Raw genomic sequence first — 18,215 nt, forward strand, 5'->3', positions numbered from 1 at the left:
TGAAGGAAATCCATGTATGCGTACCGTCCCATGACCTCACTCCTGGGAATAGCGTGCTGGTCCTCTTGTTCCTGTATACCAGGAACTGATAAGGAACAGAGGGTTCATGAGAAACAGAAAACAACATACAGGAGTCCTAAAGCTAAACATTCTGTGACACCTACCGTTTCTTTCTCCCTCTTTGCTTAGCAATGATATCTTACACCTATAACTGCTACTTCAACTCTTTGCTTCCCTCTGGCTATAAACACGCTCAGAAAGAAATACAAAATAATGCTTTTCCTTAATCCTGTTATGTCCTGCACTATCCAATGCTCTTCTTTCAGATTTCTCTATATTCAAGGCTACACCCTTGCTACTCTGAGAGCTTGTTAGAAACAGAACCGAAGACCGCCTGCTCAGCAAGTGCACTTCACACATGGTCCCCAAGTGACTAATTAAAATCTGAGAAATTCTGGTCTACACGGAGTCTGCTTCTACATGACTTCAACTTATTTCATTGTCCGGAAATCTCAGCCTCCGTTTCCTCACGCAAACACGTCCCTTCAAACTGAAATGGCATTAGAAGTTGGAAACCTTCCAGTGGACTCTCTATGAGGCTGTGGGTTCCTTGGTTTCCCCATCACACCCCCTGCTCTCTCCTTCTTTCCAGATCTCTTGTTTTGTCCCATGTGACACCATGCTGGAAAGCATAAACATTTCGTATGACACCAATTTGCACACATTACAGCTGAGCACCTATGCCCACGCTCCCCCAGAGGATGACACACCGCTCTGCATGCCCAGGGACCGCAGTTCTGAACGTCTTCCTAATAACGAGTAAACAGGAAGAGGCAAGAACTTTGCTGTTCTTCTCTGACAAGTTTTGGTGCCAGAAGCTCACTTCAAATTCACCGTCCATGTCAAATACTCTCCCTTTATCTAAAGACCTTCGTTACTTATTGCCCCCTTCCCCCACAGATCTGTGCTTCCTTTTCTTCATTTCCTCCCTGTACACTCTGCCTCTCTCATCCTTCATTCCCTCTTGCCTCTTATTTCTTGACTTTCCTTAGGTCATAGAGTATCTTGAAACAACTAATAATTTGTTTTTGGTCATGTGTCACATGGAATCTTAATTCCCTGAGCAGGGATCGAAACTGCACCACCTGCATTGGAGAGTCTTAACTGGACAAAGTCTTAAACATTGGACTGTGAAGTAAGTCTAAGAACTAATAATTTAGCTCCTTAAACTGGATTTTTAATGTAATCTGGGGTAGACACCTGATAAGATACTTAATTGCCCTCCTTTTCTCATCTTTTTTCTCACTACCTATCTGACAGGTGATTTTCTTTGCCCATTAGAATGTATCAGCATTCCCATTTTCAATCAACATTCTGTCAAATGATTTTTCTGTAAAATACAGTTCTTACCTTCTACTTGTCCATTTAATGTCTTTTTTCCTCTTTGACCAGCAGTTCCAGGTAAATGATCCACATACTTCTGTGGAAGGCTCTCAGAGATACTCTGCTGGAATAGATGATAACAATGAGTTGCATGAAGTTTTCCTAATCACTTTTGAAGAAATACCCTACTTTTAACCTGGTTAAGATAGGTTTTGCCAAGATCCCAGAGTTGCTCTAGGACAGAACCAGGATGCTGAATTCAAACACGGTGCTGCATCACCAAGCAGTGGCTGCCACATTTAAGAGATCAGGCCCTTCTTATCTCCTTCCATAGCTGCCACCTTCAAACAGGGCACCATTACTTTATGTTACTTCAAGTATGGCTGCCATAAAGGTACTCTTTATGTGCTACTTAAACTATGCAAAATGGTTTGCACTTACTAAAACATCACTAAAGCTAACTGCTGTTATTATAGCTCCACATATTTATTACTATTTCCCATGCTTTTGCTTCTCTTGAAATGTTCCTTGCAGATTAACTTGACAATCCAAATGTAGCAATACTTTCAAGCCTCAAGCACTATCTTGTCAACGTTGAGTTGGTTAAAAAAAAAAAACACAGTAGAGATAAAAACCAAAACTACCATGAGATACCACCTCACACCAGGCAGAATGGCCATCATCCAAAAGTCTGTTACCTCTGCTGTTGCTTAGTCGCTTCAGTCATGTCTGACTCTGTGCCACCCTAGGACTGAAGCCTTACAGGCTCCCCTGTCCATTGGATTCTCCAGGCAAGAATACTGGAGTGGGTTGTCATGCCCTCCTTCCTGACTCAGGGATCAAACCCAGGTCTCCCACTGAAGGCAGATTCTTTACTGCTTAGCCACAATGAGATACCACTTCACACCAGTCACAATGGCCATCATCAAAACGTCTACAGCAGTGAATGCTGGAGAGGGTGTGGGGGAAAGGGAACCCTCTTTCACTGCTGGTGCAAGGTAAATTTATACGACCACTATGGAAGACAGTATGCAGGTTCCTTAAGAAACTAAGAATAAAACCACCATATGCCCCAGAAATCCCAATCCTAGGAGTATACCCTGAGGAAACCAAAATGGAAAGAGACACATGCACGCTGATGTTCATTGCAGTGCTGTTTATGATAGCTAGAACATGGAAGTAACTTAGATGGCCATCGACAGATGAATGGATAAAGATGTGATGGTACATATATACAAATGAACATTACTCAGCTGTAAAAAGGAATGCATTTGAGTCAGTTCATTGAAGTGGATGAATTTAGAGCCTATTATAGTCAAGTAAGTCAGAAAGAGAAATATAAATATCTGATACTAACATATGTATGGTGTCTAGAAAGATGGTACTGACGAATTTATTTGCAGGGCAGCAATGGAGAAACAGACAGAACAGACTTAGAGACACGGGTGAAGGGGAAGAGGGGAGAGGGTGAGATGGATGGAAAGAGTAACATGGAAACTTACAATTCCATATGTAAAATAGATAGCCAATGGGAATTTGCCCTATCACTCAGGGAAATCAAAGAGGGGCTCTCAACAATTTAGAAGGGTGGGATGCAGAGGGAGATTGGAGGGGGGTTTGGGAGGGAGGGGACATGATTCTTCTTTATGTCTGACGGAAAACAACAAAATCCTGGAAAGCAACTATCCTTCATTTAAGAATAAATGAATTTTTTACAACCCTATTTGAACATTCAGATGGTTTACTGCCTCTTTCCCTGTAAACAGCACACTAACGACTGTAACTTCTTATCTATGTCTTCTGGAATGGCAGGTAAAGATTAAAGGAATGACGTAGATATTTAAAAAAGGAGTAAAACTATGATTATCCAAGTTGAAGGTTTAAAAGTCTTCAAATACATTTATGATGATCAACAAGGACTCAATATTCACATCGGGAAAGAAAAAACCAACAAAAAAAAAATCAAGTAACCACAATGACTCTCTTTTCTATATGGAAGAATTTACACGTTAGTTTCACATAACAAAGAATTGACATGGTAATTTAACATCTATACACACTGAAATTAATAAAGTTTCTTAAAAATAATATGGGGGGGGGGGGGCGCGGTCCTAAGATGGCAGAGGAATAGGACAGGCAGACCACTTTCTCCCTCACAAGTTCATTGAAAGAACATTTGAACGCTGAGCAAATTCCCAAAACAACTTCTGAATGCTGGCAGAGGACATGAGGCACCCAGAAAGGCAGCCCAATGTCTTTGAAAGGAGGTAGGACAAAATATAAAAGATAAAAAGAGAGACAAAAGAGGTAGGGATGGAGATCCATCCCAGGGAGGGAGTCTTAAAAGGGGAGAAGTTTCCAAACACCAGGAAACACTCTCACCAGCAGGTCTGTGGGGAGTTTTGGAATCTCAGAAGGCAACATAACTGGGAGGAAAAATAAATAAATAAATAAAACCCAGAGGTTATGTGCCTAACCAGAACTCCCTGTGCTTGCATCCACCACCAGCAAGTGGGGGCTGAACAGGGAGGCGTGGGCTGCACTGCTTAGGGTAAGGACTGGGCCTGAATGCCCTGAGGGGGCATATCTCTGAGGGAACTAACATGAGATAGCAACCCAAACTGCAGGATAGCCAGGGAAAGAGAGAGAGGAAAAAGAGAGAGAGAACTATCCTGTGAAAAGCCCTAACCTAAGGAACTGCCAGGCCCGCTCAAAAAACAAAGGACTGAGCGAATATGAGAGAAGAGCTAGATGGCTGCAGATCAGCCCATCCCCCACTGGAGACAGGGATGCAGGAGGTGGGCAGCCAGAGCTGGAAAGAGGCAAACTCGGCCCCCGAGAGGCATCCTCTACCAAGCTGCAAGCAGGCACCCAGTCGCTAACCAAAACCGCTTGGGATTCTGTATGGTTGACTTCTGCCAGGAGGGTCACAGCCAGAGATCAGCTCCCCAGAAGACACATATGGCACACTGGAGATGGGCACACCCGTGCCCACCCAGGAAACCGAGCAGCTGTGACTGGGGAGGTGATGAGACACACTCCCCACCAGGGGAGACAGCGCTCACCCATCACCTGGTCGCCTGAGCTGCTCAGACCTGGGAAGGGCAAGAAACGCAGGCCCAACCGAGTCTGCCCATTTGTGGACTACCTGAGAACCTGAACCTGAGCAGCTTAGACCTCAGAACTGCACATAACCCAGGGCCCGCCTCAGATGGTTCCCTGGCAGAGCAACCTAGAGCCTGAGAAGTGTAGAGTCGGAAAGTGCATGGACCATGAGCAGGGGCAAACCCAGTGTGGCCGAGACACTGCAAGCACTCCCCACACATGCCAGTGGTATTTGTTTGCAGTGTCCCTCTGTCCCCACAGCAGTACTGAACAAGTGAGCCTAAATAAGTGACCACCTTCGCCCCCTTGTGTCAAGACAGAAATTAGACACTGAAGAGAACAGCGAAATGGAAGAAGCTAAAATAAACAGAGGGAACTGCTTTGCAAGTGACAGATGCAACAGATTAAAACCCTGTAGTTAGCAGCAACTACACTGGAGGGGGCCTATAGATCTTGAGAAGTATAAGCTGGATTAAGGAACTGAAACTGAACTGACCCCACACAGCCCACAACAGCTCCAGAGAAATTCCTAGATATATTTTACTATTATCATTATTTAAATATTTAATTTTTTTTTTTAAGTTCTCTATTATTCTGTCATGGTCTTTGTAGACCGGGACCTGGGGACTGAAGTCGACTAGAAGAGGGACGCAGGGGACCCAAGTCTCGAGTGAAACAATGGTGCTTTGTTTGCAGAAACGCATATTTATATATGTTCATACAAGGCAGCTTTAGGAAGTAGGAAAAAAAAAAAACGGAGCAAAAACAAAGCCAAGCAAATAACAGTCTTCGAAGGGCCAGAAAGCATTGCATGTCCGCATAACTGAGCAGATCACGTTTCAGTGAGGTCACTAGAGGGAGTCACTGAACGGACCAAGCAGGTGCCCTTTCTCAGGATCTCAGTCCCGGCAACTGCGTGCAGCTCTGCTCACACCTGCAGCAACTGATGAGGAATAGAGAATCCTTGAGAAATGGCACACAAAAGAAAAGAATAACATATTGGATTCCTTAAAGCTGAATGTCTCCTGATATTACTCCTTTAATTTTCATTTTTATAAGCTACTATTACCTTGCAAAAAAAAAAAAAAAAAGACCCTATTTTTAAAGCAAACTTCATGTATATATTTCATAATTTTTGTGACTGTGTTTTGTTTTTCTAATATTGTATTTTTCAGAGTCTAACCTCTACTCTAGATTTTTAATCTTTGCTTTTTGGTATTTGTTATCAATTTTGGACCTTTAAGAACCCAATCTTCAGTACCCATTTTTACTTGGGAGTGTGATTACTTGCTTGATTGCTCTCTCCCCTTTTTGACTCTGCTTTGTCTCCATCAGGTCGCCTCTATCTCCTCCTTCCCCCTTCTTTTCTCTACCCAACTCTGTGAATCTCTTTGTGTGTTCCGGACTGTGGAGAATACTTAGGGACTTGATTAGTGCCTGGATCTGTCTCTCTCCTTTTCATTCACCCTTTTCTCCTCCTGGTCACCTCTGTCTCCTTCTTCCCTCTTCTCTTCTCTTTGTAATTCCGTGAACCTCTCCAAGGGGTCCAGAGTGTGGAGAGCACATAGAGAATTGATTACTGGCTAGCTTGCTCTCACCCCTTTTGATTGCCCCTCTCCTACTCCTGGTCACCTCTATCTCCCTTCTCCCTCTTCTCTTCTTAATGTAACTCTGTGAACCTCTCCAGGTGTTCCTCACTGTGTAGGAGCTTTTCATCATTAACCTAGATGTTTTATCATTGGTGCTGTATAAATGTAGAAGTCTTGAGGCTACTGTAAGAATAAGACTGAAAACCAGAGGCAGGAGGCCTAAGTCCAAAACCTGAGAACACCAGAGAACTCCTGACTCCTGGGAACATTAATCAATTAGAGCTCATCCAAAAGCCTCCATACCTACACGGAAACCAAGCGCCACCCACGAGCCAACAAATTCCAGAGCAAGACAAGCCACACAAATTCTCCAGCAACACAGGAACATAGCCCTGAACTTAAGTGTACAGGCTGCCCAAAGTCACACCAAATCCATAGACATCCCAAAACTCACTACTGGACACTTAATTGCACTCCAGACAGAAGAAATCCAGCTCCACCCACCAGAACACCGACACAAGCTTCCCTAACCAGGAAATCTTGACAAGACAACCATCTAACCCCACCCACAGCAAGAAACCTCCAAAATAAAGAGGAACCACAAACTGCCAGAATACTGAAGGGCAACCCCAAACATAGCAATCTAAACAAGATGAAAAAGCAGAGAAATACTCAGCAGGTAAAGGAACATGACAAATGCCCACCAAACCAAACAAAAGAGGAGGAGATAGGGAGTCTACCTGAAAAAGAATTCAGAATAATGACAGTAAAAATGATCCAAAATCTTGAAAACAAAATGCAGTTACAGATAAATAGCCTGGAGACAAGGATTGAGAAAATGCAAGACATGTTTAACAAGGACCTAGAAGAAATAAAAAAGAGTCAATCAATAATGAATAATGCAATAAATGAGATCAAAAACACTCTGGAGGGAACCAACAGTCGAATAGCAGAGGCAGAAGATAGGATAAGTGAGGTAGAAGATAGAATGGTAGAAATAAATGAAGCAGAGAGGAAAAAAGAGAAAGAATTAAAAGAAATGAGGACAACCTCAGAGACCTCTGGGACAATGCTAAATGCCCCCACATTCTAGTCAGAGGAGTCCCAGAAGAAGAAGAGAAAAAGAAAGGCCATGAGAAAATACTTGAGGTGATAATAGTTGAAAACTTCCCTAAAATGGGGAAGGAATTAGGAATCCAAGTCCAAGAAACCCAGAGAGTCCCAAACAGGATAAACCCAAGGTGAAACACCCCAAGACACATATTAATCAAATTAAAAAAGATCAAACACAAAGAACAAATATTAAAAGCAGCAAGGGAAAAACAACAAATAACACAAGAGGATTCCCATAAGGATAACAGCTGATCTTTTGATAGAAACTCTTCTATCCTTGATAGAAGACAATGGCAGGACATACTTAAAGTGATGAAAGAGAAAAACCTACAACTCAGATTACTGTACCCAGCAAGGAGCTAATTCAAATATGAAGGAGAAATCAAAAGCTTTACAGACAAGAAAAAGCTGAGAGAATTCAGCACCAGCAAACCAGCTCTTCAACAAATGCTAAAGGGTCTTCTCTAGACCCCTAGAGAAACACAGGAAACACAGAAAGGGTGTATAAACTCAAAACCCAAAACAACAAAGTAAATGGCAACAGGATCATACTTATCAATAATTAACTTAAATATAAGTGGGTTGAATGCCCCAACCAAAAGACAAAAACTGGACGAATGGATACAAAAACTAGACCCCTATATGTGTTGTCTACAAAAGACCCACTTCAAAACAGGCAACACATACAGACGGAAAGTGAAGTGCTGGAAAAAGTTATTTGACACAAATAGAGAACAAAACAAAGCAGGAGTAGCAATACTCATATCAGATAAAATAGACTTTAAAATAAAGGCTGTGAAAAGAGACAAAGAAGGAAACTATATAATGACCAATGGATCAACCCAAGAAGAAGATATAACAATTATAAATATATATGCACCAACATAGGAGCACCACAATATGTAAGGCAAATGCTAATAAGTATGAAAGTGGAAATTAACAATAACACAATAATAGTGGGAGACTCTAATAGCCCACTCACACCTATGGCTAGATCAACCAAGCAGAAAATTAACAAGGAAACACAAACTTTAAATGATACAATGGACCAGTTAGACCTAAATGATATCTATAGGACATTTCACCCCACAACAATGAATTTCACCTTTTTCTCAAGTGCACATGGAACCTTCTCCAGGATAGATCACATCCTGGGTCATAAATCTAGCCTTGGTAAATTCAAAAAAAGTGAAATCATTCCAAACATCTTTTCTGACCACAATGCAGTTAAGATTAGATGTCAACTATAGCAGAAAAACTATTAAAAATTCCAACATATGGAAGCTGAACAACACACTTCTGAATAACCAACAAATCACAGAATAAATCAAAAAAGAAATCAAAATATGCACAGAAATGAAGGAAAATGAAAACAAAACAACCCCAAACCTATGGGACACTGTAAAAGCAGTGCTAAGGGAAGGCTCATAGCAATACAGGCTTACCTCAAGAAACAAGAAAAAAGTCAAATAAATCTACATCTAAATAAATCTACATCTAAAGGAAGAAATGAAGAACCCTAGGGTTAGTAGAAGGAAAGAAATCTTAAAAATTAGGGCAGAAAGAAATGAAAAGAAACAAAAGAGACCATAATAAACAAAGCTAAAAGCTGTTTCTTTGAGAGAGAAATAAAATTGACAAACCATTAGCCAGATTCATCAAGAAACAAAGGGAGAAAAATCAAATCAACAAAATTAGAAATGAAAATGGAGAAATCACAACAGACAACACAGAAATACAAAGGATCATAAGAGACTCCTATCAGGAACTATATGCCAATAAAATGGACAACGTGGAAGAAATGGACAAATTCTTAGAAAAGTATAACTTTTCAAAACTGAACCAGGAAGAAATAGAAAATCTTAACAGACTCATCACAAGCACAAAAATCGAAACTGTAATCAGAAATCTTCCAGCAAACAAAAGCCCAGGACCAGACGGCTTCACAGATGAATTCTACCAACAATTTAGAGAAGAGCTAACACCTATCCTACTGAAACTCTTCCAGAAAAATGAAGAGGGAAGTAAACTTCCAAACTCATTCTATGAGGCCACCATCACCCTATTACCAAAACCAGTTAGATATGCCACAAAAAAGAAAACTACAGGTCAATATCACTGATGAACATAGATGCAAGGATCCTTAACAAAATTCTAGCAAACAGAATCCTACAACATATTAAAAAGATCATACATCATGACCAAGACGGCTTTATCCCAGGAATACAATATCCACAAATCAATCAATGTAATACACCACATTATCAAATTGAAAGATAAAAACCATATGATTATCTCAATAGATGCAGAGAAAGCCTTTGACAAAATTCAACATCCATTTATGATAAAAACTTTCCAGAAAGCAGGAACAGAAGGAACATACCTCAACATAATAAAAGCTATATATGACAAACTCACAGCAAACATAATCCTCAGTGCTGAAAAATTGAAAGCATTTCCCCTAAAGTCAGGAACAAGACAAGGGTGGCCACTCTCACCACTACTATTCAACATAGTTTTAAAAGTCCTGGCCACAGCAATAAGAGCAGAAAAAGAAATAAAAGGAATCCAGATTGGAAAAGCAGGAGTAAAACTTTCACTGTTTGCAGATGACATGATCTTCTACATAGAAAACCCTACAGGCTTCACCAGAAAATTACTAGAGCCAATCAATGAATATAGTAAAGTTGCAGGATATAAAATTAACACACAGAAATATCTTGTGTTCCTATACACGAACAATGAGAAAACAGAAAGAGAAATTAAGGAAACAATTTCATTCACCATTGCAATGAAAAGAATAAAATACTTAGAATATACCTACCTAAAGAAACAAAAGACCTATATATAGAAAATAAAACACTGTTGAAAGAAATCAAAGAGGACACAAATAGATGGAGAAATAGACCATGTTCATGGATTGGAAGAATCAATATAGTGAAAATGAGTATACTACCCAAAGCAATCTATAGATTCACTGCAATCACTATCAAGCTACCGACGGTATTTTTCACAGAACTAGAAGAAATAATATCACAATTTGTATGGAAATACAAAAAAACTTCGAATAGCCAAAGCAATCTTGTGAAAGAAGAATGGAATTGGAGGAATCAACCTGCCTGACTTCAGGCTATACTACAAAACTACAGTCATCAAGACAGTATGGTATAGGCACAAAGACAGAAATATAGATCAATGGAACAAATTAGAAAGCCCAGAGATAAATCCATGCACCTATGGACACCTTATTGATGACAAAGGAGGCAAAAATATACAATGGACCAAAGATATCTCTTTTACAAGTGGTGCTGGGAAAACTGGTAAACCACTTGTAAAAGAATGAAACTAGAGCACTTTCTAACACCATACACAAAAATAAACTCAAAATGGATTAAAGATCCAAACAGAAGACCAGAAACTATAAAACTCCTAGAGGAAAACATAGGTAAAACACTCTCCAACATAAATCACAGCAGGGTCCTCTATGACCCACCTCCCAGAGTAATGGAAATAAAAGCAAAAATAAACAAATGGGACCTAATTAAACTTAAAGGCTTTTGCACAACGAAGGAAACTATAAGGATGGTGAAGAGAGAGCCTTCAGAATGGGAGAAAATAATAGCAAATGAAGCAACTGACAAAGAATTAATCTCAAAAGGATACAAGCAGCTCCTGCACCTCATTCCAGAAAAATAAACAACCCAATCAAAAAAAAGGGCCAAAGAACTAAACAGACATTTCTCCAAAGATGACGTACAGATGGCTAACAGACACATGAAAAGATGCTCAATATCACTCATTATCAGAAAAATACAAATCAAAACCACCATGAGGTACCATCTCACACCAGTTAGAATGGCTGGTATCCAAAAGTCTACTAGCAATAAATGCTGGAGAGAGTGTGGAGAAAAGGGAACCCTCTTACATTGTTGGTGGGAATGAAAACTAGTACAGCCACTATGGAGAACAGTGTGGAGATTCCTTAAAAAACTGGAAATAGAACTGCCATACAACCCAGCAATCTCACTGCTGGGCATACACACTGAGGAAACCAGAAGTGAAAGAGACACGTGTACCCCAGTGTTCATTGCAGCACTGTTTATAATAGCCAGGACATGGAAGCAACCTAGATGTCCATCAGCAGACGAATGAAGAAGAAAGCTGTGGTACATATACACAATGGAATATCACACAGCCATTAAAAAGAATACATTTAAATCAGTTCTAATGAGGTGGATGAAACTTGAGCCTATTATACAGAGTGAAGTAAGCCAGAAAGAAAAACATCAATACAGTATTCTAATGCATATATATGGAATTTAGAAAGATGGTAATGAAAACCCTACATGTGAGACAGCAAAAGAGACACAGATGTAAAGAACAGTTGTTTGGACTCTATTGGAGAAGGAAAGGGTGGGATGACTTAAGAGAATAGCATTGAAATATTTATGTTATCATATGTGAAACAGATCACCAGTCCAGGTTCAATGCATGAGACAGGCTGCTCAGGGCTGGTACACTGGGATGACCCAGAGGGATGGGATGGGGAGGGAGGCAGGAGGGGAATTCAGGATAGGGAACACATTACATCCATGGCTGATTCATGTCAGTGTATGGCAAAACCACTACAATACTGTAAAGTAACTAGCCTCCAATTAAAATTAAAAATAAATAAATAAAAATAACGTGGAATGTACATGTTGCTGGAGATATTTTTAAAAGAAAAAATATCTTCCACAGATAATTTTATAAACTCTGGTGGTAATTTTTCTTTCCTATGATTTAATAATAACAAGTAGTCTATATAAGAAAACAGCATAAATCGTGATTTCATTCATTTAATGTAATTACTCATTATTTTCTGACATTCAGAAAAAAGAAATCCGAATCTGTCCAAAGGAAAAAATATACTTCTACATTTCTTCTTTCAGACTGTTGCAGCTGAAAATTTTCTCATTTAATGAAGAGAGATTAAGAATCTCATTTATAAAATTATAAATTATAATTTTAGTAAAAATAATAGATAAAATGCTTATGTATTTCCTCTTTATTTTCAGAAAGATCTAAAACACCTACCAAGGTTATAGCAAACAGTAAGATAAATTAGATAAGTACATTAAGTATTTAGCATCGGACACGACTGAGCGACTGAACTGAACTGAAGTTAGAAACCACAAGAAACAGAAGGGCCAGAAATTCTTAATTCATAATACATCTCCGAAGGCCTAAAACAGGGCTCATCTTGAATTATCTCTAAACGAAAGTTTTGCTAGGTTAAATAGCAGACATCACTTCATTAATTTCAAAGTGAGAATTTTTTAAAAAAGAGAAATTACTTCAAATTTAAATGAACTTCCAGAGGAAACAATATTCAAAATATATATATACATACACAAGTATAAACAAATCACATTGCTGTACACCTGAAACTTACACAGTATTTTAAACTGACTACACTTCAATTCAATGAAAAAACAAGAACCACCACCAACCTCAGAAACAGCCACCAAAAACAATAAGGAATACATTTTTTTTAGTTCTTCATAAAAATCAGCTATATGTCATTCAAAAGAGTATGAGCATTGTTTTCTTACAACCTCACTTTCTCTTAAGTTGAATCTGAAATAATTTTCTCACATATTTATAATATAGAGTTCCTGGTCTGACTGACCCCCACTATTTCTGTTGCGTTTGTATAATATCTGTCTCATCTTCACCTTCATTCCATCTTATATTTATCTTGTCTTTCTTAAAGGAATTCTTCCCCTTCATCCTCCTCCCCATCTTCATATTCATCTAGTTGTTTCTCCTCAGTGCTTTGTAATTCCCTTTCATAATGGCATACTTAGTATACCAATATTTATAAATCTGAATCATGCACATGTATGGCTCTTATTATCACACCATTTCATCTCATGACTTTGAGGGCTTCTATTTCTGTGGTGGGATCTTTTTTGTCACCATAAGGATCAGGGGACTGCTATGTGAACAAATGCAGGGAAAGAAGAGTTACAAACAGAACAACTTACCTTTGTACGACCAAGGCCTGCTACAGACTTGAGAAGTTTTGAAACAGGCTCAGGCAATGGGAAGGCAGGATGATAGATGCCCTCAAACCAGGATGATGGTTTGGGAAATGTTTTAACCACATCTTCAACATTACTATCAGAATTATTGTTCTGAGAGAAAGTTGTACTTTCTGGTCTCAAAATGCCACATTTTGCTTCTACTACAGTGAAAACAGGAGAGAGTACATGAGAACATGTGTCATTTCAAATCAAGGAATAATACCAGGAGGACAGTCTTCAGATAACTTACTGTTTCTCTTGGATTGCTGAGAAGCCTTCATTAGCTTCGTTAACTTTGATTTCAGGACATGCTGGAGAAGAAAATAAGAGCTTGAAGAATATAACAAGTATCAACCTGAATAAAAGAATTATAACATCCCCCATTCCTCTATGATCTAACACAAAGAGCACAGGCTCTGGAGTCATTCAGATGTGGATTCAAATCCCAGTTCTGTCACTGACTGACCTTCTCATGGGGAAAGGACTATGACAGATCACATTAGAAGCCCCAGATGTTCCTCTCCTTACCCCTAATTGACTGCTATACAAATACTAGGACACCCACTAGATTACTTTCTCTACCAAAATGTTCTAGAGTAATAAGTTATCCCCGGTAGTTTAGAGCACTATTGAAAAACTAAGACATTTAAATTAATTGCTATATTTTGAAATTTGCTCCCATGATTAATATATACATGGATTACCACTTGTGAAGGGAAATATGAAAGTTTAGGTTTTAACAGAACCTTATTTAGATGGGCTAGAACTGCAAACAGGATAAGCTACTTCTATTCTGTTTGTCAAATAGCTAGAGACGAATGAAACGGGGAAAAAAATTCAGCTGCTTCCATGAAACAGGGAAAAAACAAGGTTAAACCCATAGGGCAATGATCATGAATGAAAGCCACACTCTAAATAGAAAGCCATAAGCAAACATGTTCACAATAGAGGCAGAGAGAAATGGACTGAAAGAACAGACACTGAAGAAATGTGTTCTACAAGGGAAAATTAGGTTAACAGTAAATATTTTAAAAAATTAAAAATAGAAGAAGGTAGAGGAGGAAGAAGAAAGGAAAAAGTGAGACATTTCTAGTCAAGAACAAACTTTATGTGGAAACAAACAAACAAACAAACAAACAAGTTTAATAAGGCATGTGGAGAAACACATATATTTAGAATTTATATACAATAGATCTGTAACATATGAGTATTCTTAAGGATATACTATGAGCAAAGCCTCTGTTTCATATGATTTTATTAATATATTTTTATGCATCTACACTGCTCATCAAATTTTATGAAAATATCAACATCAGTTCAGCTCAGTTCAGTTACTCAGTTGTGATCCCATGGACTGCAGCACACCAGGCTTCCCTGTTCATCACCAACTCTCAGAGGTTTTACAAACTCTTGTCCACTGAGTCAGTGATGCCATCCAACGATCTCATCCTTTGTCGTCCCCTTCTCCTCCTTCCTTCAAACTTTCCTAGAACCCGTATTTTCCAATGAGTTGGTTCTTCGCATCAGATGACCAAACTATTGGAGTTTCAGCTTCAGCATCAGTCCTTTCAATAAATATGCAGGACTGATTTCCTTTAGAATGGACTGACTGGATCTCCTTGCAGTCCAACGGACTCTGAAGAGTCTTCTCCAACACCACGGTTCAAAAGCAGCAATTATTCGGCACTCAGCCTGCTTTACAGTCCAACTCTCACAACCATACATGACTACTAGAAAAACTATAGCTTAGACTAGACATAACTTTGCTGGCAAAGTAATGTCCCTGCTTTTCAATCTGCTGTCTAGGTTGGGCATAGCTTTTCATCCAAGGAGCAAGTGTCTTTTAATTTCATGGCTGCAGTCACCATCTGCAGTGATTTTGAGCCCAAAAAAAGAAGTCTGTCACTCTTTCCATTGTTTCCCCATCTATTTGCCATGAAGTGATGGGACCAGATGCCATGATCTTAGTTTTCTGAATGTTTTGTTGTAAGTCAACTTTTTTACTCTCCTCTTTCACTTTCATCAAGAGGCTCTTCAGTTCTTCTTCAATTTCTGCCATCATGGTGGTGTCATCTGCATATCTGAGGTTTTATATTTATTCTAGCTATCTTGATTCCAGCTTGTGCTTCATCTAGCCCAGCATTTCTCATGATGTACTCTGCATGTAAGTAAAATAAGCAGGGTGACAATTTATGTCCCTGATGTACTCCTTTCCTGATTTGGAACCAGTCTATTGTTCCATATCCAGTTCTAACTGTTGCTTCTTGTCCTGTATACAGACTTCTCCGGAGGCAGGTCAGATGGTCTGGTATTCCCATCTCTGGTTCCTCTGCCTTTTCTAAATCCAGCTTGAATAGCTGAAGTTCATGGTTCACATACTCTTGAAGCCTGGCTTGGAAATTTTTGAGCATTACTTTGCTAGCATGTGAGATGTGTGCCATTATGTGGTAGTTTGTACATTCTTTGACATTGCCTTTCTTTGGGATTGGAAGGAAAACTGACCTTTTCCAGTCCTGTGGCCACTGGTGAGTTTTCCAGATTTGCTGGCATATTGAGAACAGCACTTTCACAGTATCATCTTTGAGGATTTGAAATAGCTGAACTACAATTCCATCACCTCCACTAGCTTTGGTCATAGTGATGCTTCTTAAGGCCTACTTGACTTCTCAGTCCAGGATGTTTGGCTCTAGGTGAATGATCACACCATCTTGGTTATCTGGGTCATAAAGATCTTTTTTTGCCACCTTATCTTAATATCTTCTGCTTCTCTTAGGTCGATACCATTTCATCCTTTATGGTGGCCCTCTTTTCATGAAATGTTCCCATGGTATCTCTAATTTTCTTGAAGAGATCTCTAGCCTTTCCCATTCTATTGTTTCCTCTATTTCTTTGTATTCACCACTGAGAAAAGCTTTCTTATCTCTCTTTGCTATTCTTTGGAACTCTCCATTCAAATGGGTATATCTTTCCATTTCTCCTTTGCCTTTTGCTTCTCTTCTTTACTCAGCTATTTGGAAGGCCTCTTCAGACAACCATTTTGCCTTTTTGCTTTTCTTTTTCTTGGGGATGGTCTTGATAACTGCCTCTTGTACAATGTCACGAATCTCCATCCATAGTTCTTCAGGCACTCTGTTTATCAGATCTAATCCCTTAATCTATTTGTCACTTCCACTGTCTAATCATAAGAGTAAATACTACATGAAACTAATTTCAGAGCAGGAAAACTAATTTCACAACAGAGCACTTTACCTTGGTTTTAAAATCTAAGACTTCATCATTTGATGTAGGCCCTAAATCAATGCCAGGTTTGTTGGGAAACCTTTAAAGCAAAAACATACAATAAAAATGAGTGAACTCATGTCCTTGAACAAAAGAAAAAAAAAGTGAAAGTTTGTCTATATATTACATGAACTTTCTTGACATGAATACAATTTGGCCTGTTTTAAAACAGCTTTTTTTTTTTTTTTTTTTAAAGATTTGTTGATGTGGACCACTTTTAAAGTTTTACTGAATTAGTTCCAGTGGTGCTTCTATTTTATGTTTTGGCTGTCTGACCCTGGGTCATGTGAGATCTTAGCTTCTCTGACCGAGTATCAAACCCACACTGCCTACATTGGAAGATGTCTTACGAACCATCTTAACCACTGCATCCCCATGGAAGTCTCCAAAAAAGTTTTTTGTTACCTATTTCTGCGTCCATCTGTCCCAACCTATGAAATATCTAGCTAACACTCATTCTTAGTTTCCATAACAGAGAGTGACAGCCAAGGTATCGGCAGAGCCTAAAAATAATTTGTTTTCAGTAAAGTTCTAATAGCTGAACTGACAATCCAATTGATGGATTGAAATAATTCTTGTTTGTCCAAACTGGAATAAACCTGATGACTTAAAACAAAGCGGAAGAATAGGCTTTTCCTTCTCCATTGTCTGTTCAAGGTTCAGAGACGAATCTGAGTCCATCCAAAATGCGAGTCTTGGTCCATCAGCAGGGATACCACTTACTGAGGTGGCACTACTTCTCTCCTTTACTCTCAGGGAGTACAGGGAGTTTACCCACATTGTCGAAACTTAAAATGTACACAAGTCAAAAATTTATATCTTTAACTTATATGCTACATGGGTACTTCTCAGTCTGCTGAGGGCCATGGGAGTGGATGTGGGAGCCAGGAAGGCCAATTGTCAAATCACAGGTCAGCTCATTTTAACCAGGGTCAACTCATTAACCTCCTGAAACCACAGTTGCCTAATTAAGTAAAACTAGGACATAGCTACTTTACAAAGCTGCTGTGATGACTCTATGAGGTCATAAATGTTAAGCACGTAATTCAGTGTCTAACCCAGAGTTAGACATTAGTTTCAACAAACATTAGTTTCTCTTCTCCATGTTGCCTCAGTTAAACATATAATTTAAGACATCCATAAAATCCTACCTCCTTGAAGAGTCCTCTTCAGAACTCTCATCCACTATTAAAGAAAAAAGCAAGATACATTTTAAATCAACAGAAGAAAAATATAGACTATTAAAACCTCAACACTGAGACTTTGTTTAAAAGTATTCCTTTCAAACCACACCTGGAGACCACACTAGAGGAAGGAACAGTGGTTGTACTATACTCGTAGGCCACTAACACCTAAGAACCACTCTTCCCCTTTATAGTTATCAAATGCAAAACGAAATAACAAAGAAAAGAACTGCTGTTTACAATGACCATAATCCTAACCAAACTCCAGGAGACTGACAGAAAATGATAGTATACCATTAATACAATCAGTACTATAAGCTGACAATAGCACGCTTAAACAGCACAGTATTTCTGGATTTCTATTGCCTGGAGCACTGAACAGAGACTATAGGTGTCTTGCTGGGACTGACCACTTCTCTGGCTCTTCAGTTCACAATGAAAACGCCCTATCACAGGGAAGCTTGGTCAAAGGCACTGAACCTCAGAGCAAGGTA

General features: G+C 39.1%; 1 pseudogene; it reads right to left on the reverse strand.

Moving 5' to 3' along the window:
- Positions 1-18,215, reverse strand: part of LOC101902293 (ankyrin repeat domain-containing protein 26-like) — a 77,064-nt pseudogene that overhangs the window by 34,257 nt on the left and 24,592 nt on the right.

The sequence above is a fragment of the Bos taurus genome, chromosome 5, assembly GCF_002263795.3.
Source record: "Bos taurus isolate L1 Dominette 01449 registration number 42190680 breed Hereford chromosome 5, ARS-UCD2.0, whole genome shotgun sequence".
Taxonomy (NCBI): domain Eukaryota; kingdom Metazoa; phylum Chordata; class Mammalia; order Artiodactyla; family Bovidae; genus Bos; species Bos taurus.